This window comes from Chrysochloris asiatica, unplaced genomic scaffold (genome assembly GCF_000296735.1).
Source record: "Chrysochloris asiatica unplaced genomic scaffold, ChrAsi1.0 scaffold00019, whole genome shotgun sequence".
NCBI lineage: Eukaryota > Metazoa > Chordata > Mammalia > Afrosoricida > Chrysochloridae > Chrysochloris > Chrysochloris asiatica.
The window spans coordinates 16,183,348-16,190,226 of record NW_006408537.1 but is presented as its reverse complement, the minus strand read 5'-3'; the positions used below and the strand labels follow the sequence as shown (position 1 = coordinate 16,190,226).

Below are 6,879 nucleotides of genomic sequence, written 5' to 3'. Positions count from 1 at the left end.
AGATGGCCAAACTTCAACTCTCATACTTCAGACATATTTTCAGGAGGGACCAGTCACTGGAGAAGGATATCATGTTTGGTAAGGTGGAGGGTCAGAGAAAAAGAGGAAGACACCCCCGACACACAGTGAGATGGATTTGCCAAATGGCAGCATCAATGGTCTCAAGCATGGCAACAATAGTGAGGTTGGCCCAGGATCAGGCAGTGTTTTGTTCTGCTGTGCATAAGGTCACTATGAGTCGGTACCGACTCGATGGCTCCTAACAACAACAACAATAGTTGGTTGGTAAACTAGCTCTATCAGATATTGAAGCATATTTTTCAGTTTTAATAATGATAACTATGATAGTCACAAAACAGAACAGAATACAGAGTCCAAAAATGAATCCAAGCTATTTAGAAATTTAATACATAATAAAATTGCCCCCTCACATCAAGGTGAGCTTTTATGAGAAGAAAACAAAACTCTTAGCTTATATTTAGTGCTCAAACTTCTTATGAAAGAGGGACAGATTCATGAGAGGAAATCAAAACCAACCCAGTTTCGTTTAAATGCATTAGACATTATTTCTACCCATAAAATACACAGAATACTGATGTTACAAATCAGAAAATTTCTACACAACAATTACAGAAAACAAAAATGAATTAATTTATCTTCTCAGTCTCATTATTATGGATATGTTGTGTTTCTCATTCATCAACAAATGAGAGTAAATTTACTGTTATCATTTTAATATGATCCCAAAAGTGAAAAATGAAAAAAAAAAAAAAATATATATATATATATATAGATGGAGGCTATTGCTTTTACTAGAAGTCTTATTTCAAAATCCTAGTCATTTTTTGAACATTTATTAAATCTTTCTAAAATTAGTCGTCCCTGAGTGGCACACTGGACAAGCACTTAACGATTAGCTGTAAGTTTGCTGTTTTGCACCCACCCGAAGGCATGTAAGAAGATAGTTCTAACTATCTGCTACCGAAAGGTCATAGCTTTGAGAACCCTATAGAACATTTCTACTCTGAACACACACATATGATCATCATGTGTAGAAATTACTTCAACAGTAACCAACAACAATCAATTTAAGATTAACTTTTATATTATACTGAATTTATATTGAGGCAGATTAGTTTGTAGTTTGAAAGTTTTATTTTAAAATGTACTTTTTCTATTATTTATGTGCAGAACAAGTGTTTTCCTTTCCTGTTGAAAGATTAAGTATGGTATTAAAAATTACTTTATAATCAAATTATATTTTTATAGCTACAGACTTTGCAACTGACCATTTTTAAGTATTTCTAGACAAAGAAAGCTTTGGTGTTGAATAACATATTTAATTGCATTAGTCATCCAATTCTTGTTGGTTATAAATGTCTGCATTAACACTATTATACTCAAAAACACCAAACAATAAAAATGACCTACAATTTTATTTATTGCTTATCTTCCTGGAATGAATTTCACTTGTGCCAAAAAGGTAGAAAACAGCTACTTCTCACTTATTAATGAGGTTATGTTCTAAAGATTAGGTCTTTATGCAAAATCAACCATTTGCAAAAATGGAAACTGACTACACCAGGTCATAAAACCAAGGATGACTACTCCATCAGATGATTGCCCAAATGTATCATTACATAACTGCCAAATTATATTTTTATAGCTCTATCGAAATTAATAATTATGTTTAAGTCATATTGACACAGAATCTTTTTTTAAATGTTAACTTTTTAATGTGAATTGGGTGAGGGTTTATATAGCAGATTGTCAGTTTTACATACAAAAAATCATATCTTCTTTTGTCTCATTGATTTCATATCCCTCAGTGTAACATCACATATCTTAATCCCTCACGGTGTTTCCTGTTTCCATCCCTGCTTTTGTTCAAACCATTTGAACTTTGTCTTTGGGTAAATGCAGTCAATATTCCCCCCAATGGTCAGCCATTCTATGGGTGGGTATTGTTATTGTTAAGTGTCCTCAAGTCAATTCCAACTCATAGCAACCCTGTATAGGGTTTCTGAGGAGCAGTTGGTAGATTTGAACTTCCAGTCTTAAAGTTCAAATCGACGTTTCAATCCACTGCTTATCCTATAGCACTACACCAGGACTTCAATAGTATTGTTGTTTCCATTATTGCTTGTCTAAAAATTGAGCCACAGGGAGAAATTCAATTCTAGAAATGAATGGGGACCAAGGGCCATACTCTTAGGTTATCATCAGTTTCTATCCAACCAGTAAGATTAGTCTTTTTTTTTTTTTTTTTTAATACATTTGCACAAACCACTGTATGCAGGACTTTCTAATGTGATTCATTTCCAAAGAGTTGGTAGTGATATCTGGGCACCATCTAGTTACCCTTGTCTCAGGGTCGTAGAGAATGGGGTTTCCATGTCCCATTAATCCATTAGATGTTTTCAAGCAGCTTCAATTTTCACTACTCTTCTTTCTTACAGACTGGGAGAGACCAATAGTTGTGCCCTAGCTCACAGCTTTTAATACTCCCACTTGCTACTCACCAAAGTGGGATGTAAAGCATTGTGTTTGTGGACTATGTTACCATGATGTCCCCTAAGATTATATCCTGAACTCCCATGCCCAATGACTCATTCCCTCATGTTGTTTGGTTATTGCCACATAATCTTAACCATCACAACTAGTATTGCTGTTACCTAGCACTTTTGTGTACCTTACTGCCAGATATTCATTATTAATGCTCAAAATAGTCTAATAGTAGATGTGTTACTATTGTCATAAGCATGAGATGTTGGATAACAGGCTATTTGATATGTGAGGAGTAGATATAATAGACTATATGTACTTGAAGGAGTACTAATATGGTGCGTCAGACTGCAAAGGCATTTGAACTGCAAGGTTGGTGGTTCAAGCTCACCAGCTGCTCCAAGGAAACCCTATGCTGGGGCGGTATGGGTTGGAATCAACTTGACAGCACTTAACAACAACAACATGTACTAGAAGTTAGCATGTCAGAGAGAGATGTTTTGCCCCTTAGTAATAATAGCTTTTAGGTGTTGGTGAAGACATAGTATTTCTGTGATCTTTAGACAGATGTGAGGGATACATTAACCTACACATGTATATGACCTAGATCTAAATATTAGAGTGTTTGAATATTTCATTGTTAATCACAATTTAAAAAGGCCTATATACTATAAACTTAAGGTTGGTGCCCTTAAAACATATTTATAAAGCAAGTAATGGATTATTTTCTGTTTGATAAAATGAGATGGATTAGATGAAATATAACACAAAGGCCTTATATTTTCTGAATTATGCTTATGGAAATTTTAAGAGTAGTTTTTAAGCATAAAAGGATGGCTGCATTTATTTTAATAATGTACATTCCCATTCCAAACACAGATATTGGTGACTCACACACAAAAAAGGAAAAGATGGTAGAAAGGGGAGCATTTGTTTTAAAGACACAAGGTGAAGGTCATAAAAGGCATATTTATTTTTCTCTCCAAGTGTTTTTATAGAGAATATGACTAGAATAAAACAAATAATGAGATAATTTACACACCATCAAAAAAATAAATAAAGTCAAGAGCAAGTTTAGATGTGGAAATGGGGGGAAAGAAAATAAAAATACAATTGCTTGGAGGCTTCATGAAAGAAGTGATATGGGTTGTTAAACTTAGAGTAAGTTAGTAAGAGAAATGGCTTATCCCTTCAGGAAAGAGAGAGCAAGAATTTCATATGTAGAATAACCTTTGCAATCTTTGGCTGAGTTAATGAGGCAGGAGCCTGCCAGGACTTGAGTTTCAGCTTAAATGCATTATACATTAGAGATTGGGAAATTAGAGTTCCCCAAGAAACTCAGGTTAACATTTGGCTTTGAAATATATGGAATTAAAGAGAAGAAACAGGAGAAAGGAAGAGAAATATTTAAACCCATTCCAGATATTGAGAACTTGGTGAGATTTTAAAAATGTATTTAGCAGACAATAAACAAACACTCTAGGAAATAAAATAAATTTCAAATAATACTGAAACTCATATAGTTGGGAAATTGGAAACTTAGACATGGAGATAAAATATAAATGTGATAAAATTCTGAGAAGTGTATTGTAGAAGCATAGAAAGGGTTCTCTAAGCATAGTTGTAGTAGTTATGTTTCACAGAATCTTCTAGAACTGCACTTATTAATCCTGGTACTGGGACCAATGTAAATAAACATGAGTTACCCAGAAGACCAGGAGGGTTGTTAGATGCAGTCTATTCTGCTCTAACTCATAGAGACACAGTGTACAATAAAATGAACCATTGCCTTGTTCTTAGCCAACCTTGCAATTGTTGTTATGTTTGAACCTGTTTTTGTGTGGCGCTGTGGGTTAATGAGCTGGAATGCAAAGTCAGTTTGCTCTGACAGGTCGGCGGTTCAAGCTCACCATCCTCTCCTTGAAAACCATATATAGGGGCACTATGAGTCAGAATCAACTTGACAGCTCTTAACAACAAATGCTAACTGATCTCATTGGTGGTCTTCCTATTTTTTGCTGACCCTGTACCTTACCAAGCATGGTGTACTTTTCTAGGCACTGGAAACATGTCCAAAGTATGTGAGAGGAAGTCTCACCACTAACTCTCTTCCAAGGATTCTGGCTATATTTCTTGTAAGACATATTTGTTTATCCTTCTGGCAGTCCATGGTCCTTTCAATATTTTTGCCACTACCACATTTAAAACAAATCCATTCATCTCTACTCTTATTCAATGTTCAGCTTCCACCTGGATGTGAGTTGCTTAAAAAGGTCATGACTTGGATCAGTCTCACTTTAGTTCTCAAAGTGACACCATTGATCTTTAACATTTTTAAAAGGTCTTTTGTAGTAGATTTGCCCTATGCAGTATTTCCTTTGACTTTTTACCTACATTCCTAGTAGAATAAAATCCTTGACAACTTCAATCTTTTCTTCATAAATCATGTTACTATTTATTACTCCAGTTGTGAGGGTTTTTGTGTTCATAACATTGAGTTGTATTTCATACTGGACTGTATTCTTTGCTCTTCATCAGTATCAAGTCCTCTTTGCTTTCAGCAAGCAAGTTTGCTTCATCTGCATATTTCAGGTTGTTCATGAGCCTTTCACCAATCTTGATGTTACCTTTTTCTTCATATAGTTGTGCTTCTCAGATTATTTCCTCAGAATATAGGTTGAATAAGTAGAGGGATTGCTGAGTCAGAAGACATTTCTGTTTCCAATGTTTTGAGGATGTGCTATATCATTTTCAACAGTGGTTGTAACATTTTACAGTCCAACCAATAGAGTAGGAGGGTCCCAGTCTCTCCAAAACCTCACCAGCATTTGTTATTTTGTTTTTCAATCTTTGTAATTAATGCTTGATATGATCTTAATGGAGATAATATCTCATTGTTTTGATTTTCATCTCTCTAATTCTGATGTGAATGTGGAGAGTCATGGTGTGGCAGGATAATGCACTGGACCACAAGGTGGACTTTTACCATTCCTCAGAAATCCTACACAAGGGTTGCTGTGAGTCGGCACCGACTCAGTGATGATTAACAACAACAACAATACTGGTATGGAGTCCTGGTGTAGTGCTATAGGATAAAACTGACTGCTAAACACAAGATAAGCAGTTCAAACCTACCAGACAGATACTCCTTGGAAACACTGTACAGTGCTGCTATGGGTTGGACCAACTTGAACATCAATTAGTAACAATCATGGCTTGGAACTGTAGGATAAGCATTGGATTGCTAACCATAAGGTTGGTGGCTAAAACCTATCAGTCACTCCTTACAAACCCTATACAGGGTTGCTATGAGTTGAACCAGCTTGAAGGCACTTTAACACCGACAATGGATAATGATAATGACCATTTCTTCAAAGGTTTGTTGGTAGCATGAATGTCTTCTTTGGTGAAGTTCTTTGGTGGTCAGTTCATGTCCTTCCTCTGTCCATTTTTTAATAGTATTGTTTGATTTTGCTTGTTGAGGTGTTGAAGTTTTCTATAAATGTTAAGAGATTAGTCCTTTGTCTGATAAATCATTGTAAAAAAAAATTTCCCCACTCTATGGGTTATCTTTTTACTCTTTTTGTGAAATATTTTAATGCACATAGGTGTCTAATTTTTAGAAAGTCCCAGGGGTGTAGTTTGTCTTCTGCTGTTTTTGTGTTTTCAGTTATGTTCAGTATTTATGCCATGCATCAGATCCCCTAATTTTGTCCTTATTTTTTAATTAATGATCTTTAATCCACATTGTGTTTTTTTGTTATGTGGTGTGAGATATGGGTCTTCTTTCATTGTTCTCTACAAATTAGTTTTTATTGAGGTTTTTTTTTTTTTTTTTTTTTTCTTAAATGGGAAAGGTTTTGGTTAGTGCTATGAATAAGATTTGGTCTTATTTTTAGGATTACATTTATGTTTGTTTTTACTTAATTTTATTTTTCTTAAAATCCCCTTGATTTGCTCTTCATTTGAAAATTCTGTAACTACATTGCTCCTTCTTTTTACTTTGTTTTATTATTTTTGTTGCAACTGTATCTCTGAGTCTCTATTTTCAGTCTTGTTGTTAAGTGCCGCCGAGTCAGTTCCAACCCATAGTGACCTTGTATAGGGTTTCCGAAGCTGCAAATCTTTACGGGAGCAGAAAGCCTCATCTTTCTTCCGTTTCAGTCTTGTAGGTATGTTTTATATTGAATACTTATATATCTGAGTTGAGTTCTGGTTAATATTGCTATGTTGTTATTCCATTTGTTTTCTGCTTTTGTTGTTTTTTTGTCCAAAGAACTAACTTTAGTGTTTTTCTAAAAGGTTGGTCTAGTATTTACAAATTCTTTTAATTTTTGCTTAACTGAAAATAACCAAATTTCACCATTATATAGC

At 34.7% G+C, this 6,879-nt stretch overlaps 1 pseudogene; it reads left to right on the top strand.

Moving 5' to 3' along the window:
• Positions 1-3,797: 3,797 nt before the first annotated feature.
• The window catches only part of LOC102827964, a 28,318-nt pseudogene continuing 25,236 nt past the window's right edge, over positions 3,798-6,879 (top strand).